Source organism: Felis catus, chromosome A2 (assembly GCF_018350175.1).
Source record: "Felis catus isolate Fca126 chromosome A2, F.catus_Fca126_mat1.0, whole genome shotgun sequence".
Taxonomy (NCBI): Eukaryota; Metazoa; Chordata; class Mammalia; order Carnivora; family Felidae; genus Felis; species Felis catus.
In genome coordinates this window covers 34383661-34406302 of record NC_058369.1, presented here as the reverse complement: position 1 = coordinate 34406302, position 22642 = coordinate 34383661, and the positions used below count along the sequence as shown (strand labels likewise).

The 22642-nt window shown below is 39.7% G+C and overlaps 1 pseudogene; it reads left to right on the top strand.

The window, feature by feature from the left end:
* The first annotated feature begins 15419 nt into the window (after positions 1–15419).
* LOC111559665 lies at positions 15420–15583 on the top strand (annotated as a pseudogene).
* The last annotated feature ends 7059 nt before the right edge of the window (positions 15584–22642 follow it).

Below are 22642 nucleotides of genomic sequence, written 5' to 3'. Positions count from 1 at the left end.
GACAGTGACACCAGTTGAGGCTAACAAGAGCCTGATAAAAACACTTAAAGGGAGAAACTGGAGAATTAGATGTCAATGGGGAACTTTGAAAATCTCATGCAAACTCCTGGAAAGCTAGAACACAGCATGGGCAGGGTGGTGTGTATGCTCAGGAGAGACGTAAGAAGGCTTTTTTCTCTCACCTTTGGCTGACCGTGAGACAGGTCACGAATATTAAGGCAAAGTTTTAAAATGCCAGCCTGGGCATTGAAGGTGTGCCCCAACACAGAGCCCTGTGGCAAAGGCAGGAAGGTTTACTGGTTCGAGGAAATCTCCATCCAATCATTGCGTACCTTCTAAGCTAACCAAGCACAGACTTAAGTGACTTCACATGACAAAGAATAGATACTTTACATAATTTGACCAGGAAGGTCACAAAACAAGCAGATAGCAACAACAACCACAATGACAACAAAAATCCTAAAAGTAGAGAAAACATTCCAAATCCAGAGGTTTCACATTGTATTATTTAGCAAGCCTTTTTAATTGAAAGTCAGACATGACTTATTAGATAAAAGGAAATGGGGTAAATAAGCCTTTAGCGTGTGACTGTATGTTAACCTGATCACGAGTTAGGCTAGTATACTGGTTGTAGGTTTCAGAGGCTAAAATTTCCTCCAGAGACTTCTGAACGACAGACAGGTGGATACTGAGAATCACAACCATAGCAGAGACTCACAAGCAGAAGACTCCATGAGCAGAAACTCAGATGAAAACAGCTGTTGGGATAGGAGAACCTGAACTGTAATTGATGAATTTCTAGAGGTTCATTGTGGACAAGTCTCAGGGTTAAAAACTCCAGGGGATCCAGTGTGGGGATACACATTTCTTTTTTTTTTTTTAATATAATTTATTGTCCAATTGGTTTCCATACAACACCCAGTGCTCATCCCAACAGGTGCCCTCCTCAATGCCCATCACCCACCCTCCCCTCCCTCCCACCCCCCATCAACCCTCAGTTTGTTCTCAGTATTCAAGAGTCTCTTATGGTTTGCCTCCTTCCCTCTCTGTAACTTTTTTCCCCCTTCCCGTCCCCCATGGTCTTCTGTTAAGTTTCTCAGGATCCATATATGAGTGAAAACATATGGAATCTTTCTCTACTGATTTATTTCACTTAGCATAATACTCTCCAGTCCCATCCATGTTGCTACAAATGGCCAGATTTCATTCTTTCTCATTGCCAAGTAGTATTCCATTGTATATATAAACCACATCTTCTTTATCCATTCATCAGTTGATGGACATTTAGGCTCTTTCCATAATTTACCTCCAGGATCCCTTTCAGGTTCTCACAGTGATCTCTAAGAAGAAGAGAGCCGTTTTGAAATAGATCACAGCATTCTGTTCTTCTTAATAAGTCTTGACCTTGAGAGCAACCGTTTGACCATAGTCTAACCAATTAAGCTTTAATCAAAGCCTAACTAACCTAGGGGAAGGGAAATACCCAACTCTACCCCCCCTCTAGCCATCCTGTCCCACTTGAGGGGGCAAAAAACTAAGAAGCACTTGCAAGGTTCCCAAGGAGAAGCAACAGCTCGCTCAAAGCCTGAGACCTAATCACAGGACTAGAGAACACTTCCTCTCCCCAACACATTACCACCACAGTACGAAAGACCTATTTACTCAGTTTCTTTTACTCAGTACATTATGTCAGGCTTTCAATAGAAAATTACAAGGCATACTAAAGGCGAAAAAATAGTTTGAAGAGCTACAGCAAGCGTCAGAACCAGACTTAGATATGGCAGTGATGCTGGACTTATCAGACCATGAATCTAAAACAACTATGATGAATAGGCTGAGGGCTCTAATGGAAAAAATAAACAATATGCAAGAACAAATGGGTAATGTCAGCAGAGAGATGGCAAATCTAAAAAGAGTAAAAAAGAAATGCTCGCCTAACGGGTTCATTGGTTTAATGGGTTCATTAGATATGTCAATAAAATCTTTCAGAACTGCAAAGCAAAGAGAAAAGACTGAAAACCTGGAACAAAATATCCAAGAACTATGGGATAGCTACAAAATATGTAACAGAAGAAAGAGTGAAAAGGACAGAAGAAATATTTGAACTGATAATGACAGAATTTCCCCACTTACCCATATATTCACAAAACTCAGAGAACACAATGATCATTGCCAAGGAAGGAAGGAGGAAGGAAGGGAGGGAGAAAACACTACACCTAAGCATTAAAGAGAAGGAAAAAAAGTCTTGAAAAAAGCCCAAGTAAATAAAACACTTTCCCCATGGAGTTGCAAAACAAGGATTAATTGACTTCTCCTCCTCAGAAACCATGCATGTAACAAGAGAGTGGAGTGAAATATTTAAAGTGTTGGGGGCCTGAGGGAATAAAGAAGTTTTTCTTAAGAAATATTTTTTTTAATTTTTTTTTTCAACGTTTATTTATTTTTGGGACAGAGAGAGACAGAGCATGAACGGGGGAGGGGCAGAGAGAGAGGGAGACACAGAATCGGAAACAGGCTCCAGGCTCTGAGCCATCATCAGCCCAGAGCCCGACGCGGGGCTCGAAGTCACGGACCGCGAGATCGTGACCTGGCTGAAGTCGGACGCTTAACCGACTGCGCCACCCAGGCGCCCCCTTAAGAAATATTTTAAGTGTTGAGAAAAAAGCCACCAACCTGAACTTTGTATCCTGTGAAATTATCATTCAAAAGTGAAAAAGAAATAAAGATGTTCTCAGACAAACGAAACTTGAGGGAGTTTCTTGCCAATAAACCTGCCTTACAAGAAATGTTAAAAGAGGTTCTGCAGAGAAGAAACAGAGTCACATCAGTAACTCAGATCTACATAAAGAAAGAAATAGCATTAGAGAAGAAATAAGTGAAGGTGAAATTAAAGATTTTGTTGTTACTATTCTTAATTTGTCTAACAAATGACAGTTTGCCCAAAATAACAATAGCTACGATGTACTAGATGGTTATAGCTTACGTATAAGTGAGACGCGGGACAGCAATGATACAAGAGGCGGGAGGAAGGAATTAGAAATACATTGTTATTATAAGATAATTGGACTACCCATGAAGTACTACAGTGTTATTTGAAAGTGCACTTGGAAGACAAAAATAGAAACAAGGAGCAAGGACAACAAATAGACAATAGTAACCAATATGGTAGATATTAATCAAGTTATACCAGTAATCATTTTAGGTGTCAGTGGTCTAACTGTATCAATTTAAAGTTAGACCATTAAGTCTAACTTAATCCCCAGCTCTACTGCACCTAGGAAACTGCACCTAAGGTGCAGTTTTGATTTACTGAGTAAATCAAAAAACAAGAGTAAATCAAAAACAAGACACAGCTGCATGGTATCTACAAGTAATCTTCTTGAAATATAAAGATACATAGATTAAAAGTAAAGGGATAGAGAAAGATATGTCGTGCTAACACAAATCAAAAGAAAGGTGAAGTCGTTCTGTTCATTTCAGACAGAGAAGACTTCAAAGCTAAGAAAGTTATTGGGATAAAAAGGGGCTTTACATAATGATGAAGTGGTCAATTCTCCAGGAAGACATAATAATCCTTAATGTGTATGTGCCTAATGACAGAGAATCAAGATTTGAGGCAACAGCTGTTAAAACTGCAAAGCAAAATGGATAAATTCAGTTGTTAGTTGAAGAATTCAGCACCCCTCTATCAGAAATGGAGAGAGCCAGTAGGCAGAAAATCCGTAAGGACATAGTTGAATTCAACAGCACCATCAATGAACTGGATATAATGAACATCTATGGACAAGTTCATCCACCAACAGGAGATCATAGATTCTTCTCAAGCTCACTTTGAAAATTCACCAACAAAGACCACATTCTGAGCTATAAAACACATCCTAACAAATTTAAAAGAAGAGAAATCGTGCAGTATATGCTCTTGAACCCACCATGATGTCTAAAATAAAAAGGATGAGCTATAACAAGTGTTGGCAAGAATGTGGAGGTTTTGGAACCCTTATACATGGCTGGTGGGAATGTGAAATGGTGCAGTCACTTTGCAAAACAGTCTGGCATTTCCTCAAAATGTTAAACATAGAGTTACCATATGACCTAGTAATTTGACTCTTCAGTTTATACCCCAGATAACTGAAAACATATGTCCACACAAAAACTTGTTCATGAATATTCACAGCCGCATTATTCAGAATAGGCAAAAAGTGGAAACAATGCAAATGTCCTCCACCTGGTGAGTGAATAAACAAAATATGATACATGCAAACAAAATGTCACAGATCCATACAATAGAATATTATTTGGCAACAAAAAGGAATGACATACTGATACGGCTACAAAATGCATGAACCTTGAAAACATTATGCTAAGTGAAAGAAAACCGTCACATACATATTGTATGATTCTATTTATATGAAATGTCTTGAACAGACAAATCTATAAAGACAGAAAAATAAGTTAGTAGTTACCAAAGGCTGGAGGAAGGGGGAAAGGAGAGAGACTGCTATTGGGCATGATTTTTTTTTTTTTTTTTACAGCAGTGGGGAGATGAAAATGTTCTGGAATTAAGTTGTACAACTCTGTGGATATACTAAAAGTCACTGAATTTGACACTTCAAAGGGGAATTGGGGAGCGGGGGGGGGGGGGACAGGAATTCTATCTCTATAAAACAATTCTAACGAAAACATGGAGTGCCTGGGTGGCTCCGTCGGTTGAGCGTCCAACTCTTGATTTTGGCTCAGGTCATGATCTCACAGTTCATGGGTTCAAGCCCCGCATTGGACTCCGCTCTGACAGCACGGAGCCTGCTTAGGATTCTCTCTCTCCCTCTCTCTGCCCCTCCCCTGATCATGCTCTCTCTCTCCCTCTCTCTCTCTCTCTCTCTCAATAAATAAACAAAGAAGCAAACTGAAAATAATTAAAATGCACACACACACAATACACTACTGAATGAGTATGGGTTCTGAAAAACTTATGCTAATCTACATGATCTCAATGTACAGAATTACTGTACTGTTGTCAAATAGAATGAAAGGCTGGCCTCTTTAGATTTTGCCAGTATTCAAGTCTAAGGAATGAAAACCATATCCTCCAAGGTACTCGTGCTCTGAGAAGTGGCTATAGATGGTTCACTGCTATGGCCTAACTGAACTATCAGAAGTAGCTTTGGAAGGTGTTATGAACTGAATTGTGTTGCCCCAGAACTCATAGGTTGAAGCCCAGACTCCTAGCACCTCAGATACTGTGTTTGGAGACAGGGCCTTTAAAGAGGTAATTAAGTGAAAAGAGGTCATTCGGATGGGTCCTAACCCATTATGACTGGAGTCCTTAATGGTGAGGAGATAGGACACAGACACACATGAGGAAGGAGCACATGAAGACACAGGAAAAGACAATCTATGGGCCAAGGAGAGAGGTTCAGAGAAGAAGCAACCAACCAACATCTTGATCTTGGACTTCCAGCCTCCAGAATTAAGAAAAAATTAATGTCTATCCTTTAAGCCACGCAGTCTATAGTATTTGTTATGGCGGCCCTCGCAAACTCATTCAGAAAGGAAAGAGTTAGAATACTGTCTCTGCAACTCCCACCAAGAGAATTAGCAAAGTTCCATGCTTTAAAATGTAACGTCTAAGATATTATCAGTATTCACGAAACCGTGTGTTTTTTTCAGCTAGTGCGGTTTGGTGTCATCTACTCCATTGCCCGTGGCTTCAACCTTGCTTTCTTTGCCTTTAGGCTAACGGGCCCGTAAAGAATCCCTGGTAGCCAGAAAGTAAGGAGAATTCCACCTAAGAGGATAAACTCCCCCTGCAGCACTAGCTGTAGCATCAATTAGTTCCAGGGGAGCAGAAAGGCTAGAGTCACTAGACTTGCTGTCATTGCAATGCCATTAGCAGATGACTTTCTTTCTTAAGGGTTTTGAAGCCATTCTCAGTGAAAGCTATCTCCGAGGCCACTTTCTGGAACTGTTCGTACCGTCTGCATACAACTGTTTGCTCTCGAGGGGAGGAAAGAGTTAGCATGTAGATGGCCCTCACGTGCTCCAGCCGTGCAAGGGAGCCATGTCAGGGAGAGTGAGCCATGGGGTTGATGCTGGCTGGGGAGGCACGGGGGTCCAGACTGGGCAATACTCTACAGTCCATGTTAAAGTTTTTGGTCTTAATCTTAAGAATATTCAAATCAACAGCATAAATTGACAACCATGTTAACCACTTACACATTTCTTTGAAGCCTTTTTCAAATTCCTACCTTATTTTACATCCAAGGCCACCTTATTAAATGGCTAAAGCAGACAAGGATACATTTTACAGTTCTGAGACCCAGAGAAGCCAACTTACACATTGTCAGAATTTGAGTTTGAGATAAGGTAAAATTTAATTACTTTAAGCTAATGCCAGAAATATAGGATATATGAAGACTACTTAAAGAAATAGTTTCTGGGGCGCCTGGGTGGCGCAGTCGGTTAAGTGTCCGACTTCAGCCAGGTCACGATCTCGCGGTCCAGGAGTTCGAGCCCCGCGTCGGGCTCTGGGCTGATGGCTCAGAGCCTGGAGCCTGTTTCCGATTCTGTGTCTCCCTGTCTCTCTGCCCCTCGCCCGTTCATGCTCTGTCTCTCTCTGTCCCAAAAATAAATAAACATTGAAAAACAAAATTAAAAAAAAAAAAAAGAAATAGTTTCTTTGATTTTAATTATTTATAAATAGATATTGTTTGTCAGTTTGGGGTCTCCAGATATTAGTGGGTAATTAAAACTAATTTGTAATCTGTCATATTTTATAAAAACAAATGTGTTTTTTTAATGTTTATTTTTGAGAGAGATAGACAGTATGTGAGCAGGGGACGGAGAGAGAGAGAGAGAGGGAGTCGTAGAATTCGAAGCAGGCTCCAGGCTCTGAGCTGTCAGCCCAGAGCCTGATGTGGGGCTCTAACTCACGAACCGTGAGATGGTGACCTGAGCCAAAGTCGGACACTTAACCGACTGAGCCACCCAGGCGCCCCTAAAAACAAATGTTTTTAAATTGCCAAGAAATGCTTCTTTCTTTTTTTTTTTTTAATTTTTTTTTTCAACGTTTATTTATTTTTGGGACAGAGAGAGACAGAGCATGAACGGGGGAGGGGCAGAGAGAGAGGGAGACACAGAATCGGAAACAGGCTCCAGGCTCCGAGCCATCAGCCCAGAACCCGACGCGGGGCTTGAACCCATGCACCGCGAGATCGTGACCTGGCTGAAGTCGGACGCTTAACCGACTGCGCCACCCAGGCGCCCCAGAAATGCTTCTTTCAAGAATATTTAGCGATACCCTCTAAAAATTGATATTTTACATTATAAAGTCAGTTATTTACGAATGTGTTGTCACTGTCATTTATTTCACCTTTTAGTGGTGTTTCTGGTTGTTAGTAATATTAGCAAAAAAGTAAGAAACTATATTTGTCCACGCATTTCTCCTTCTTTGGGTACTTTTGTATTTTAGGGTGAAAGTGTAAAGTCCTTTTCACAGATGCTTATGCTTCCTGCTTTAAAATAAAAATGCTGGGCGCCTGGGTGGCTCAGTCAGTTAAGCATCTGACTTGGGCTCAGGTCATAATCTCGCAGTTCATGAGTTCGAGTCCCACGTCGGGCTCTACACTGGTGGTGCAGAGCCAGCTTGATATTCTCTCTCTTTCTCTGCCGCTTCCTCACTGGCACTCTCTCTCTCTGTCTCTGTCTCTCTCTCTCTCTCTCAAAATAAATAAATAAACTTAATGAAATAAAACAAAATAAAAAACCACTTTGCTCCTTATGTTATTCCCCACCCCCACCCCCACAAAGCTAGGGGAAAAAAGGACTATAATCATGCTTATCTACCGCTCGAACAGGTGAGAAGAGAAAAACATCCAGCCTTCTCTTGCAAGGCTGGCTCTCACAGCAATGCTTTGTCCTTAATGTCACCTCTTCTGACCCCCCCCCTCCCTCAGGCAGGGTAGGAGTCAAGAGCTACCACTTCCCTCGGGGAAACTGCCATCCATGGGGATATATGGAGAATCTAGAAGTGAGGCCGGGAACTACTTGCTCCTTACCAAAGCCAGACCTATGTGAGCCGCACATGTAGAACTTGAAATGGAAGGAAACCCTAATGGAACTATCACCTTGCTGTCAGCTATAAATCCCCTCCTTCTCCTTCCTTTTGTCTGCATTACTGCAGCCTTTAAAAACCCTTGGGCTCCCAGTGGTACTTTGTAAGCAACGTGTTTATGTATGGAAGGAAGAGAGAGGATTGGAGATTTAGAGTCCAATTAACTCTGCGCCTGAGGATTGCTGGATAACTCTGAACTAGTCATTCTGCTCTAGTAAACCAAATAAGCATACTTAAGGTTAATGAAGATTGTAAAATGTGGCGGTGCACCAGAAGCCAGGTGCTATGATAATTTTTCCTTTCCTGTATCCTATTTACAATAGAAAGCATTGTGAATGGACTTCCCACCCCACATTTGTGCAGTGCACAATCTACACAACCAAATATGACAACTCTGATTAGAGATAAATGGGTTAGAGAATTATATGGGTGACATTCATATAAAGTACCAGAATGCCTAACTTTTCCCAAATCGATTGGCTTTTAAAACTCTTAGGACTATCTAGGGAAGATATTAGAAGTTTGCATTAGTTCATTATTAAATAATACCTACCACTCCTTCCATCCACATATGTATCCTATGACTTTGGAGGTGAATATCAAAATTATAATCCCCAGGGCCCTGATACGGTCCCCTGCAATAACTACTGACCTACAATCAAGTATATACCCCCAAATGCTGACAATAGGATGTAGCAGAAGAAAAATTTTCACTCAAATATTGTGACCTATTGTGCCCAATAATCAAACACCATTAAGAGTAATTTGTAGTGGGGCGCCTGTGTGGCTCAGTCGGTTAAGCGTCCGACTGTTGATTTTGGCTCAGGTCGTGATCTCAGGGTTCATGTGTGTGAGCCCCACGCCAGGCTCTGTGCTGACAGTGCGGAGCCTGCCTGGGATTCTCTGTCTCCCTCTCTCTCTGTCCTTCCCCTGCCATTGCTAGGTCTCTCTCTCAAAATAAATAAATATTTTTTTTTTTAAAGAAAATTTGTGGAGACTTCCACTTCTATAAAGATAGACATAGTTGTCTCTTTCCTCTTGCTAGCCACATCTAAAACCCCTGGACATAATACATAAAACAGATAGAAGGGGGGCACCTCGGCGGCTTAATCGGCTTAGTGTCCCACTCTTGGCATGGGCTCAGGTGATGATCCCAGGGTCATTGGGTCAAGCCCCGTTTCAGGCTCCATGCTCAGCTTGAGATTCCCTTTCTCCTTCTCCTCTCACCTGCTTTCACTATCTCTAAAATAATAAAAAAATAAATAAGTTACATGTTTTAAAAAAGACAGAGGAATCTGAAAGCTGGAGAGAAAAAGACAGACAAGCTAAAGACCTCAAACCTAAGGAATGGCAGAATGGCTTCATTCGAAAAACCACTTGCTATACAAAAGACCAAGGAAACCTCAACTTGAACAACAAAGAGGCAATCAACAGATGCCAACATCAAGATGACACGGATGTTAGAATTGTCAGACAAGGAGTTGAAAGTAGCCATCATAAAAATGTTTCTGAGTAATTACAAATGCGCTTGAAGCAGACGAAATAATGGCAAGTCTTAGCAAAGACACAGAAAGTGTTAGCGAAAGAACTATGATATAGGGGCGCCTGGGTGGCGCAGTCGGTTAAGCGTCCGATTTCAGCCAGGTCACGATCTCGCGGTCCATGAGTTCGAGCCCCGTGTCAGGCTCTGGGCTGATGGCCCAGAGCCTGGAGCCTGTTTCCGATTCTGTGTCTCCCTCTCTCTCTGCCCCTCCCCCCGTTCATGCTCTGTCTCTCTCTGTCCCAAAAATAAATAAAAACGTTGAAAAAAAAAAAAGAACTATGATATAAACCTTGTACCTTCTACAAAAAGTAAGTCAAAACAGATCATGAACGGAAGCGTAAAATGTAAAACTATAGACGTTTTTGTAATGTGAGAGAAAATCTTCGTGATCTAGGGGTAGGCAAAGACTTCTTAGACTTGACATCATAAGGATTATTTCTTAAAAAAAAAATAGATTGGATTCCATCAAAGTTAAATTTAAAACCTTTGCTCTGTGAAAGACCCTGTTAAGAAGACGAAAGACAAGCTCCAGACTCAACGATATCTGACAAAGACCTTATTTAAATCTGACAAAGATCTAAAATATACCAAGAACCCTCCTAACTCAACAGTAAAACAAAACCCTAACAATCTTCATAGAAAAAAAGACACTCCCGGAGAGGTTATATGGATGGTAAATAAACACAGGAGAAAATGCTTAACATCATTCGCTCTGGTAGATAGAATAAGGCCCGGTCATCCGATCTCCAGAACCTGGGAATATGTTATCTCATATTCAAAAGGAACCTTGCAGACGTGATTAAGTAATTAAGGATCTTGAGATAAGATTGCCTTACATTATGCAGGTGGGCCTGATGTAATCATAAGGTAGGGAGGCAGGATCAAGGAAGAGAGAAGACGCTATGAAATGATATGAAGACAGAAAAAAGACCAGGAGCCAAGGAATGTAGGCAGTCTCTAGAGGTTGGGAAAAGGAGGGAAACAGATTCTCTCCTAGAGCCTCCAGAAGAGACGTAGCCCTGCAGACCCGTTTTAGATTTCTGACCTCCTGAATTGTAAGAGAATAAATTTATTTATCTTTTCAGGCACTGTTTGTGATAATTTGTTATAGCAGCAATAGGAAATTAACACAACTAGAAACATGCAAATTGAGACCACAATGAGCTCTTACTGTGGACCCACGAGAACAGATAAAATCTGAAGAATAGTAACAGTACAGGTGAACATGTACAGAAACTGGATCTCCCATACATTGCTAGGAGAGATGTAAATGATACAGCCTCTCTTGAAAATTATTTGGTAGTGTCTTTAAAAATTAATCATACGTTTACCATATGATCAAGTATTGTGCTCCTGGGCACTCATCTCAGATAAATTAAAATTTACGTCCACCCAAAAACTTGTGCACAATGGTTCACAGCAGTTTCATTCGTAAAAGCCAAAAACTGGAAACAATCAAAATGCCCCTCAGTAAGTGAATGGTTAAACTATGATACATCCATACCGTAGAATACTACTAGGGAAGAAAAGGGGATGAACAATTGATACACTCAACACCTTGAATGGATCAAGAGCATTATGCCCAGTAAACAAAGCCAATCTCATATTATTCCCTTTGTATAACATTCTCAAAATGACATAGTTAGAGAGTAAGAAACCAGATTAGGGACTGCCTGAGATTAAGGGTAATGGGCACTGGCAGTGAGCGTAAGCTATACCTGAGGGAAATATAATGTAATATGGCGTGAGGGAAATCTTCGTGGTGATGGAATTGTTACCGTATGTTGAATTACGGTGATGGTTGTCCAAATGTATGCCTGATAAAACCTATACATACAACTGTCAAGGCACTGATTTGAAAGTGTGCTGTAATTCTGTGAGACATAACCCTTGAGGAACGACAGGTAGAGGATACCTGAAAACCTTTTTTGTGCTCTCTTTGTGACTTCCTCTGAATTTATCATTAATATTTTTAAATTAAAAACATTGTGGCGAAAGGTAGAAAGGGGCCAACGGATATCTTTCCAAAAGAGACAGGTAAAAGTGTAATGAATTATGATGGTTTGTTTAGGAAAACGAAGATACAGGTATTCAAGAGAGAAGGGTTTTCTAATTCTTATTTTTCAGACCATGTCTCCATTTTTCTCCCAATTTGAAATGCATCATGCACACAGAAGAATATAGAAAATGCATATTTACCAATCACCCAAGACTATGAACGTGCCACTGCCTTAGAAGGCCCCTGTTTGTGACTGTTATTACAGCCCCTGTGTGCTCCCCGAGATAATCACGTTCTGGTTTTTGTGACAATCATTCTTCTGCTTTAAAAGTTTCCTTCCCATGTATGTAGCTCTGAACAGTTGTTTGTTCAGCCTTGTCTGTTCTGAGCTTTGTTTAAATGGAAGCATACTGCTTGGGTTCTTCTGCCAGTCACTTCTTTTGCTACTGTTATGTCTTTGAGGCTTATCCTTGATGACTCTGTCTGTGTTTAATTCACTTTCAGTGCTAAATAGTATTCTCTGAATGACATGACCACAGGTGACCATTCAGGTTTACCGCTCTCGGATATTAGGCACAACCGTCTTCTCTCTTCCTCTTAGGAGCAAGTCTGACCAGAGAGAATGTGTGCTCAGTTGTTTTCAACCAGGTCCAGCTGGGGACTGAGACTAGATCAGTAGCTGACTTCTGCTGGACCTCCATGTTAGGAGAAAGCAACTAGCTTGAGTGTTTACCCTGTCGTAGGCACTATGCTGGAGGCTCACTTGTTTAATCTTTAAGATCAATTTTGGAATTATTTTGTTCAGTGGAAAAAAAATGGATTGTATTAATGTATTAATTTGGGAATAGTAATTATCCTTCTTATATTTATTCCTCTTGTATAAAAACTGGTGATACCTGCTTTCTCTTACTGGATACAAGTTGATTCTTTGAATCAGTAGGATATTTTCCCCATATAATTTATTAATATTGCCATTTATCCCAAGGTAGTGCATTTGTTCTTAATGAGAAAAAGAGAGAGAGAGATGTATGTATAATGTGTTCGTATGTCTTTTTCTTTTTAAGTTCTATTGTTTGATGTGTTCAAACGCTACAAAGATATATATTACATATGTGCCTACATGTGTATGTGGAGATATGTATATCATATGTAAAAATATGCATATTTTGTATAAATATAATATGTACATATTTTATAGAGAGATTGGACTTATATATTTAGAGACATATGTACCTCTAGTGTCTGATATACTCTTATCAACTCTAAGATGCTCTCAACTCATTCTGTTGGTTTTTTTTTATAAAAAAAACACATGTAAATTACATCACATGTAAACAATAATGATCATTTTGTTCTATTTTACTACACATATACAACTTTTTTCTGGTTTTTTTTTGTTTTGTTTTATTTTGTTTTGCTCTTCTAGAATTTCAAGAACAATGCTAAATAGAGAATAATTCAAATGCTTTCTTCATCCTACGTATGACATTGGATATAGATTTGAGACAAATTCATTGATTTATTAAGGATAATTAGTTTGATGGGGCGCCTGGGTGGCTCAGTCCGTTAAGCGTCCGATCTCGCTGCTCAGGTCACGATCTCGCGGTTTGTGAGTTTGAGCCCCGCGTCGGGCTCTGTGCTGACAGCTCGGAGCCTGGACCTGCTTGCTTTGGATTCTTTGCCTTCCTCTCTCTCTGCCTCTCCCCTGCCCATGTTCTGTCTCTCTCTCTCAAAAATAAATAAACATTAAAAAAAATTTTTTTTAAGAATTAGTTTTTAAATAATTAATTTCCACAGTCATCTTTACATTGCCTCCACCTACTTGCCTCAGGTTTTGAATTAGTTGTTCTGAATTAATTCTTAAAGTAAATGCATTAAAGACAACCAATTTTTGTCGAAGGAACATATTGACCACATTCCATAAGTCCTACTATGTAATATTCCACTTTTATTATTTTAAAAGTCAGTTATTTAATTTTTAAAATATCTTCTTTTACCAATGGTTATTTTGGGAGATAAGTTTTTTTAAGTTTTGTGAATTTTTGGCTTTGAACTCATTGTTAATTTATCTTTGAGATGAATAACTACCCATTTTGTTTGTTATGGAATGATAAAAATATTATACCATCTATATAAAATATTTAAATTTGGTTTATGTGGCAAATATATACAGATATGGACAGGAAAGTTACAAACCATCCTCAGGAAAGAGGCTGTCTCTGGAGAGAGAAACTTGGAGAGGGCAAAGTTCAGGGGAAGTAATATGGGGGTTTTAAACTTACCTGTAATATTTTATTTATTTAAAAATAATTGCTGAAGCAATCATGACAGAAGTTAACATCTACGAATCTGGGCCATAGACACCCGAATATATCCCATATCATTCCGTGTACTTTTCTGTTTATTCTAATAATTTCATTAAATGAAACTTGCTTTTTACCCAACATTATATTTTGATACATATAAGGCAAATTTATTCATTTTAGCTGCCATATAGAATTCTATCAGTTACGTGTCCATTCCCCTGTTTCCTTTGCTATAATGAATATCCTCATGTGTTTTTTATGCAAGGGTTAAGGTATATACCTGAAAATGGGAATGCTTGTCTTCAACTTTACTAATTATTACCAAATTACTTTTCCAGGTGGTTGTATTAATTTCCACTTCTGCCAAGAGTTGATGAAAATTTCCTCTTTCACCTTGTGCTTGCTAATGCCTGGTATGAATCAACTATTAAATTTTAGAGCATGAAATGTTGTCATTGTAGTTTTAGATGTTTATTTTTGAGAGAGAGAGAGAGAGAGAGAGAGAGACAGAGCATGAGCAGGGGAGGGGCAGAGAGAGAGGGAGACACAGAATCCAAAGCAGGCTCCAGGCTCTGAGCTGTCAGCACAGAGCCTTGAAGCGGGGCTCAAACTCACAAACCATGAGATCATGACCTGAGCCAAAGTCGGACGCTTAACCGACTGAACCACCCAGGCGCCCCTCATTGTAGTTTTAATTTGCATTCCCCAAATTAAATGTGAGGTTGAGCATCTTTTAACATGTTTGTTGGGTTTTCACATGGGAGATTTATCTACTCATATCTATTTCCCCTTTGTCTATTATGGTGTCTCCTTACTGTTTTGTAGGAACTATTTGTGGATTTTGGATAGTGACATCTCACAAATATCTTCTCCCATGTGTCATTGTCTTTTAACTGAGTTTATTACTTTTTTTAAAATTTTTAATGTGTATTTAGTTTTGAGAGAGAGAGACAGAGTGTGAGTGGGGAAGGGGCAGAGAGAGGAGGAGACACAGAATCCAAAGCAGGCTCCAGGCTCCAAGCTGTCAGCACAGAGCCCAATGAAGGGCTTGAACTCACGAACTGCGAGATCATGACCTGTACCAAAGTTGGACATTTAACCAACTGAGCCACCCAGGCGCCCCTATAATGGTTTTTGTTTTTGTTTTGTTTTTTTTGATTTTTTTTTTTAAATTTTTTTTTTCAACATTTATTTATTTTTGGGACAGAGAGAGACAGAGCATGAACGGGAGAGGGGCAGAGAGAGAGGGAGACACAGCATCGGAAACAGGCTCCAGGCTCCGAGCCATCAGCCCAGAGCCCGACGCGGGGCTCGAACTCACGGACCGCGAGATCGTGACCTGGCTGAAGTCGGACGCTTAACCGACTGCGCCACCCAGGCGCCCCTGTTTTTGTTTTTAATACAAGTTGTTGCTTACATGTAGTCTAATCTGTCAGTCTTCTCTCTTATAATCTGGTCCTTATCGCTTCTCGGCCAGTTTGGCTAAGATCAAGTGTAGTATCTGTTCTTGTCAGTTTAATATCTTATAATCTGGTTCTTTATGCATCAATATCATAAAACTATTCTCATAACTTCTAAAAAGAATTCTAGAAGTTTTGCTTTTCATATTAGGCCTTTGATCACCTGAAACTTTTTGTATGTTGTGTGAAGCATGCAATTATAAAATTATTATTGGATAGTTAGATAAAATGATTAGACCTCCATATGACTGTCACAGATGGGATAAATGAGGCACTTGCCTTTGGAGAGAGTATCTGAGGAATCATGCTAAGTCATGCCTTCAAAATGTTATTGACAGTATTACCTGCTCCACTCATTTAAGAACTTTCCAGGGTGCCTGGGTGGCGCAGTCGGTTAAGCGTCCGACTTCAGCCAGGTCATGATCTCGTGGTCTGTGAGTTCGAGCCCCGCGTCAGCCTCTGGGCTGATGGCTCGGAGCCTGGAGCCTGTTTCCGATTCTGTGTCTCCCTCTCTCTCTGTCCCTCCCCCGTTCATGCTCTGTCTCTCTCTGTCCCAAAAATAAATAAAAAATGTTGAAAAAAAATTTTTTTAAGAACTTTCCAACGTATGTGAATAGTTGTTGTTGTTGTTTTTTTCTGGGAGCTGGAATATATGGCAAAGTACTTCATTTTTCCTAAGTGATAGGTAAAGTGGGTGCTAAAAAACGCAAAAAAATAAGTCTTTCAAGGCTACCGCTTTGCTTCAATCACTGGGGTGCTGCCTGAGAACTGGAAGAACTGATCAGCAGAGAAAGAATGAGAAGCATCAATTTGTTGTCTTTTGAGTCAAATAATCATAGTTTTTTTAAAATTTTTTTAACGTGTATTTATTTTTTGAGAGAGACAGAGCATGAGTGGGGGAGGGGCAGAGAGAGAGGGAGACACAGAATCCGAAGCAGGCTTCAAGCTCCGGGCTGCCAACGCAGAGCCCGATGCGGGGCTCGAACTCACGAACCATGAGATCATGACCCGAGCCAAAGTCAGACGCTCAACCGGCTGAGCCACCCAGGCGCCCCCAGGTCATCATAGTTTACTGTTTACTTCAGTTTAGTGTGGCTTGACTGTGTAAGCAATGGAAATTTCTAGAATGAATGACACATTCAAATATATATGTGCAAATACATGCTAAAAAACAAGAACAGATTTTTCTCGTTTGGCTTAATAGACCTTCTTCTAGTTCTTCACTAGGTCAGCACTACACAGGAATAGCTTTATAGCAGAGCCTTTTTATTGTGCCTTGGTGAAAAATGGAGTTCCTACAGTACCCAGAATCTAACACAACTTGTTCCCATAGCTGGGCATCTTGATGGATTGAATAGATATTTTGTAAGCTTTTTCTATCCAGCTAAAATATATCTGAGCAAGAAGTCTAAACTCGACTGCTAAATCTGGCTGTCCAGAGAACCTTTTAGCTGTATTCAGCTCTAGAATACAATAGTATATCCTCCCTGCTCCTTACCAGTGAGTCATCTGAACTACCTTCCTGAAGTTCTTTGTGTCTTCCCATGGTACTTCCCACCATGTACCTTCAGGAATCTTGCGTGGCCACTGAAATACAGAGGCAAAAACAATACAACATTGTACCTCTATACTCAACGATAATATACTGACCCCTTAAACATCTGTTAGGGGTAGGAGTGCCTGGGTGGCTCAGTCTGTCAAGCGTCTGACTCCTGCTTTCGGCTCAGGTCATGATCTCACGGTATGTGAGTTCAAGCCCCGCATGGGGCTCTGCGCTGACAGTGTGGAGCCTGCTTGGGATTCTCTCTCTGTCTCTCTGCCCTTTCCCTGCTCACACTCATATGCACGCTCTATCTCAAAATAAATAAATAAAACTTCCCAAAAATCTGTGAAGGGGTAGATTTGATGTTTAAGTGTTTTTATCACAATATTTTTTTTTAAAAGGATTTATTTTCCACACACTTCGCAGATCCACATTAGGTCAAAACAGGAAACAGATGGGAGAGAGTGCCTATACCTCACACGTCTAGCTGGCAGAGGTCAGAGCTGTGATATTAGTCTTCACAGGTTGCTTGATAAATCATCATAATGAGGAAAATGTGACTAAAGTCAGGACTCAAGAACCTTGCCTATGTTTGACGAGGAGCTGAGAACCAAAAACAGGACGACAGGAAGAACAAACTGAGATAGGAAGAGCATACATTTTTTTAGTGGGTTTCACTTCACGGTAATTGACGCAGAAAATGGAAGCTGTAATGGGGCTGTAACTACACACTCTGGTAATTTTCCCCTTGGAGTCAAATCAGGAATGTGAGGAGTACACATCAGCATTTCCTATGCTTCCGACTGGATTGCCGGCCTGCTGAGAAAAGTTAGGGCCTTGTAGCTTTTATCGCTAGTCATGACGGTTCATGAGATCTGAAATAAAGTACCTTCAGCTGACATAGACAAGAGGTGACATTAAGGGCCAAACCGGGAAAACTCGCTGTGAGGTAGTCTTATAAAATGTACTCTCTTATTTATTAAAGAAGGCTTAACTCTACATTTTTTTGGAAAAGAAATTCAACCTTTTTGGGGTGATGTTTTGTGATAATGTCAAAGCACAACATTCTGAAGAAATGGATCTAACACACTTATTATATTACGCAAGCCTGAGATACGTATTGATTTATGAGAACTGTACGAAGCCTATCCTCTAAAGAGCTCCAACGTGTCCTAATTCAACTCCGAGAATTGCTTTGATAACTCTCTCTTGGGAAAATTAGATGAAAGCTCGCCCTAAGAGTGATTAAGAGATTTATGGGATTTATACACCAACTTGAAAGCTCAGGATTTTAGGCTTGTACTAATTGTTTCCAACCCTAGGTCCCAAAACTCTGACTCCGCTATTGAGATGTCTTGAAAGATATTTCAAGATATGCTTCCTAAACCCCGCAGTAGTTTAATTCAAACATTATTTCATACATTTTTAGATATTGTTTGAACTGGAGCAGCCGCACAAACCCACATGTTCAAAAGCGTCCAATACCGTATTTCAACACACTGTAAAGCAAGAATGCCTGCTCTCTGCTCTCTGGTGAAACATGTAGCTACAAATTTCAAAATAACATTGGCTTTGCAGTTTCTGCACACAGTTGCACTTCTTATAAATGCCGCACTAATCCTAAAAAATTTACATGGCTTGGCGTACATGTCTTTTTGATAGCGTTCAGGGCTGTGCATTAGATTTTACATTTCACATCAGCTTTTGCGTCTTGCTAGTAATTTTTGCAATGCGAATACTATTCATTAAACTATTCAGGTTGCAATAGTACCATCCTTTCGAAGCAGACAATATGAGCAGTGAGGCCAAATCTTCACACACAAAATGAAATTCATTTGACTATTTGACTATATTACTTTAAGTAACTATTGACTAGAGACAAGCAGTACACAAAAGACTTCTTTAATGAATGAAATAACTACACCAAACACCATATTGTAAGATAGATTTTTAAACAAGTTCCTCAAAAATGGATTCTATCTTTTTATGAGCTTCTCTGAAGTTTGAACACTTATCTACCAACAGTTAGATAATATTAATAAATAAATGTAGGAAAACATCTAGCATCTTCTGTGGTGTGCTCCTATTTAGTGAAATGGATTTTCTCCTTGTTGTGCAAACAAAAATACAAAAATGGGTTGAGTGCTGAAGAGGCTGAAAGACCACACTGTCCTAACTACTGTGATCACAACCCTGGCGGTCAAATGATCCACTTGTCAAGATAGCCTGATCCATTTTCTCTGTTCTTATCCATAAATAAAAAACTGTTCGAAATGGGAACTTACAGGTTAAAACTCCTAAAATTCCATGTTTTGTTTGTTCCACGGACCCAGGTTCTGTAAAAGGTTAGTATTTGAAAAATGAGTCCCACTGTCATTTAAAATTTTTCAATACTATGGTGTTCAAATAATACAAAGATTAAAATTACTGGCTTTTAAGTTGCACAGCCAACCATTAAATAGACGCCAGTGATCATCCCTAAGTTGTTTGTTGGTTTCCTTGTTATGTAGGCTCTGAAGTCCTAAGGTCTCTTTCTCGCTTTAAAAACTGCATCTGCCCAAACAGCCCATTTCAGCATTGTCCTCTGAGCAACAGATCCTACAAACTGGTATTTTTACACGGTATGAGAGTTGCCAAGGTTATTCTGTACGCTTGCATGTTCCCGCTAGTGTGTCAGCGACATCTAAATTTCTCCTGATCCACTGCCAGTGTTTGAATAAAGTGTCAGCCTTTTCTCAAATGTGTATTCACTTTTGAGAGAGAGAGACAGAGCGCGAGTGGGGAGGGGCAGAGAGAGAGGGAGACACAGAAAACCAAAGCAGGTTCCAGGCTCTGAGCTATCAGCACAGAGACCAATGCGGGGCTGGAACTCGCAAACTGTGAGATTCTAACCTGAGTTCAAGTCGGAGGCTTACCCTCGTCACCCTGGTGCCCCGGAATAAAGTGTCATTCTATTCAGAGTGCTGTCTTAGCTTCAAGATGTGAATAGCTAGCTTCCCACAAGCATGATTAAGTCAGTCACAGGATTTAGCTATATTTTCTACTCAGGCTTTACCTGAAATAGAATTCTCTATTAAGCAAGACAGCAGAAACAGGAAGAAGTACTCTCTTTAAACAGAATGCACAGTTTGGAGAAAAATTTAGGAATGATACCAGGTAAGAATGGATATTTTTCTAACTCATCTTCAATTCTGTTGCTCATGGCTTGATTTAACCTTGAGTTTCCCTCAGAGCTTGAGTGAGTTCCTCGCAATCTGATTTTTTTCATTTTCTAGGGCTTCTTTAGGAATTAAATTCTTATTTGCCATGATCAGTTATCAAAACCACTGTAGCCTTTGTTCTTCTCAGACCGTTTATACTGTAACTCCATCTCAACTTTAGCCAGGCTCTTTCCACTTGAAATTTATAAAGGAATAAAAAAAAACACACACACACACAAACCCTTCATTTGCTTTCTCAAGTTACTTGCCTTGTTTCTCTGCTCCTTCATATGCCTTTCAGCCAATAGAAAAGGAGAGATTAAAACGTCAACAGGCATGACAGTAATTCTAGCTTGGTTGAGGTGCTTCCAAGAATCCCTTTTTAATTGAAATGGAATTTCATTTATTCTAAGCTTGCCTGCTGCCCTCCATACACACACAAATGATCTTTAGCATCTCAGCTTGCCACATTTGAAAGGATCCAGGCCTCTTTTCCCAGAATCTTACTTTTTAAAGAAAGACACCTAAGCACAATATAAAAATGTGTTTTATTTTATTTTATTTTATTTTATTTTATTTTATTTTATTTTATTTTATTTTATTTTATTTTTTTAGAAAGAGAGAGTATACCAGCAGGGGAGAGTGAAAGAGAGAGAATCTCAAACAAGCTCCATGCTTCGCGCGGAGCCCAACGATCCCACGATCCTGGGATCATGACCTGCGCTGAAATCAAGAGTCAGATGCTCAACCGAATGAGCCACCCGGGGGCCCCTAAAAATGGTTTTAAATGGAGCGATAAGACAGCTTTTCCAACACATCTCATTAACCAAAAATACCATTCATTTATATAGCAGCTAAAAATGGCAATTTTCTCCCCCTCTGCTTAATTTCCTGTTTCCCTCCTTTGTACCATGTTGGAATTCACAAGGCCCTGCAGAGACGGGAGGTCAGGATAGATTTACTGAGGCCAGGCAAGGAGAGAAATAAATTCAGAATGCAGACCCTGGCCAACTTTGGTATGCACCTTATGTTGACTAACTCTTTATCCTACTTGTGGATTCACTTGATCATTTCTTGGCCCCAGAACTCACTGCATGGCTCACTGGATCCTTCAAGTTTTATTTTATAGCCTAATGGATGGATTCAGTGAGTTTCAAGAGTGTGATCAACTATTCAGAAGTGGTATGAGAGCCATTAGAGGTCAAAACCCAGAAGGACTTTACCTTTATCAAACTAAGCATCGCTTGGGGTTTTTTGTTTTGTTTTGTTTTGTTTTGTTTTTTAAGGGTTTATTTATTTATCTTAAGAGAGAGAGAGAGCACGTTCACGCCCAAGTGAGAGAGTGGGGGAGGGCAGAGAGAGGGGAAGAGAGAGAATCCCAGCAGGCTCGGCACTTTCACCACAGAGCCCAGTGGAGGGCTCAGTCTCAGGAACCGTGAGATCATGACCTGAGTTGAAATGCTTAACCGACTGAGCCAAACTAAGCATTGCTTTGATTGAATTCTGTGGTTAGTAATTGTCTCTATGGTAACTTAATAGAATAAGAATTGATAGAATGAGTTAGGATTGCCTAGAAAGAGAAAGACACTAAGACTTCTTTTATTATTTAAATTTTTAAATCAATAATATAAAAGAAAGTAATGTAAAAAAAGGGATTCAGAGAAAAATACTGCTCTCACCTATGATTCTCTCCTCTCCATTTCTCAACCTGCAGATGAGCTCTAATCTTGGTTTCTTGTGTATACTTCCAAAATTCCTTCATCCCTATACAAGCAAATAAATATATACCTTCAATTTTCCCCCTTTATATATACAAGATAGCATGCTAAATCAGCGTTTTACACTTTGCTTTTTACACTTCATAATAGATCTTGGTGTTCTTTTAATACCGATACATAGAGAATTCCCTTATTCTGTTTTATAGCAGCATAGTATTCCATTATATGGATCCAACATGATTTTAATCATGGTCCCCACAGAGGAAATTTTTAAATGTTTCCAATATTCTGCCATTTTAAATACTACTGCGACTACAGTTATCAACTAGTGTATTTTGACTCAGCTTATGTTGCTTTCATCTCGAAACAAAATCTTGATGTAATCATGCATGCTTTATAACTTTTGATCGTCCAAGGTCATAAAGGGATTTTTTTCATGGATTCCTCTAGTGCTCTTATGGTTTCATTTTGTACATTTATGCTTTTTTTTAATGTTTATTGATTTTTGAGAGAGAGCGCGACACAGTGCAAGCAGGGGAGGAGCAGAGAGAGAGGGAGACACAGAATCTGAAACAGGCTCCAGACTTTGAGCTAATCTTGGACTACTATCATAATGTGTACATTATTGAAACTTAGGGTATGATTTACTATCCAATATGATTCATTTTCCCTCTGTTTTTCTTTTGTAAATATTTTCTTTTTGGGTATTCTTACTGATTTTGCCATGTGAATTTTATATTCAGTTTGTCCAGTTTAAAAAAAA